The sequence below is a fragment of the Eschscholzia californica genome, unplaced genomic scaffold (assembly GCF_041429995.1).
Source record: "Eschscholzia californica isolate CP2 unplaced genomic scaffold, dmEscCali1.0.p SCAF_3, whole genome shotgun sequence".
NCBI lineage: Eukaryota > Viridiplantae > Streptophyta > Magnoliopsida > Ranunculales > Papaveraceae > Eschscholzia > Eschscholzia californica.
Genome location: NW_028238420.1, coordinates 22,130,025 through 22,132,248, shown reverse-complemented (window position 1 = coordinate 22,132,248; position 2,224 = coordinate 22,130,025).

The following is a 2,224-nucleotide window of genomic DNA, read 5'->3' as shown; positions in this document are numbered from 1 at the left end:
AACCAACCTCCTACAACGAAATAGGCGCAAGGAAAGAGCAATAGACCAGACCAACCTACAAAAACGAAACGGTCCCTCCGTAACTAGTCATCCATAATATCAAATAAATCATTTTCGTCTTTGGTAAATCTACCAAGGGATATAGTCATAGTGATCCTCCTATCCAACTACTTCAACCATTTCCGAGCACCTCATAGCATTCTTAGGACATACGGGGGTTCGATCATTTATGTATGATTCCTCGCCCACCGCCCCTTGCAATGGGTTTCGAAGAGAAAAATCCTTTCTTTTTGTTGGGCCATAAATGACCTAGATAAATCCATGAGCTCGATTCGATTATTCCCGCCCATTCTTAATAACCACCTGGAAATGAAAGTATCTTTCTCGCATCCGTTCTCCATCACATTGTCGAAACAAAAATTTCGGATGCATCGATATGGAAATATTTGGTACATGAAACCACGATCTGATGTAGATATAATAGAATATAGATCTTTTTCTGGAATCAAAGAAAGATAGTAAAAAATAGATGGCTTTTGTGTTGTGACTCGGAATAACTCTTTCTCTGTGTAGGAAAGGAATAGCAATTTATTCCTATGAAGCATCCATTAACAAGAACATTCAATCGAAAATATCGACAAATTCTTGCGTTGCCCGAGGAAATGAAATGAATAAAAAAAGGGCGGTACGGTACGCTGCTACAATACAATTTTATCTCTATTGACTTTTAATATCAGAATAGCTCTTAGGAAAGCTACGGAGATTACATGAGAGGAGAGAAACAGCGGGGTGGTGTGTTTTCCTAGGGTTTGGCGGCGCGATTGTTTCCGGCGGGGGCTCCGGCCAAGTTTCTTGGAGTCATTGTCTTCTTGGTTTCTGTGCGAGGAGACAGGTTTGTTTTTCTCCTACATCTCCGGTTTTCTTGGACTCACGCTGCTACTTTGGTTCCGACAACCTCCTGGTTGGCTGGACTTCCTTCTTTTGAAGTGAATGCCGGCGACTGAGGGGGTGAAGGTTTCTCTCCCACTGGTTGGAGAGGAAAGCTCTGGTCTGCAAAGACCTGTAGCTTCCTCAGAACAACCGAGGGTGGTTGAGGGGAAGTCGGTTGGTAATAACAGTGATGGGGTTGCTGGAGAAGAGACCTTTAGGGGTTCGAGCTGGGCTCATCTTTTCCGACGAGGCAAGTCTTCTACGAAGGCTAAGCTGATATACTCTGCCCCAGTGGTTATTAATGGTGAGAAGGTGGCAATGGTATCTATGAGGGATTTCACAAAGCAGATTCATGAATGTGAGAAGGTTCTATTTAGATACTTCTTGGGAGATAGGTTGTCGTTCCCTGTTGTCAATAGTTCATTGAGGAGAGTGTGGCGTTTGAAGGGAGAAATGGCCATTACTGCTCATGGAGCTTCAGCTTTTGTGATGAAATTTGATTTGGAGGAAGATAGGAAGATGGTGCTGGAGTTTGGGCCAGTGTATATTGCTAACAGGCTCTTTGTTGTTCGTCCTTGGAAGTTGAATATCGAGGAGGAGATTGAGGAATTGGCTACAGTCCCTATTTGGGTTAACCTCAGGAATCTCCCCTATGTGATGTTTATGCTAAAGGTATTAGCATGGTAGCTAGCATTTTGGGTGTCCCGATTATTCTTGATGAACCTACTGAGAAACAGACTAGGATGTCGTTTGCCAGGGTTTGTATAGAGATGGAGCTTGACCACCCTATGCCTAATTCAGTGAAGCTCATGATTGATGAGGATAAGGTTATTGATGTAGCTGTGGAATACTCGTGGAAGACTGGTCGGTGCTCTACTTGTGATGTGTTTGGCCACTCGAGTAATAGATGCCCTCAAACTGTTCGAGATAATGCTCGACAGAGAAGAGCAGGTCGTGCTCAGCAAGGCCAGGGGCCTATTGAGCCTAAAGGTAGGACTCAAGAGAAGGGTAATACTAGTAAGGTAGTGGAGGTCGAAAGGGATGTGCAGGCTCCCCAGACCATTGTGAGCACTAAGCTGATTAGTCTTGGGAGTATGGGCACAGGTTCAGAGGATCAGCTAATGCTTGATCCTGACCCTCCCATGACTAGTCAAGGAGGTGAAGGAGATTGGTCAGTGGTTAGTTATAAGAAGAAGAAGGGTAAGGCTAACTCTTTACATATGCAGGGGGATGGCCAGGAGGGTGAGCTATTGACTGCTAGTAAAAGGCATTGTTCTGGTGCTGCTCATGGTAG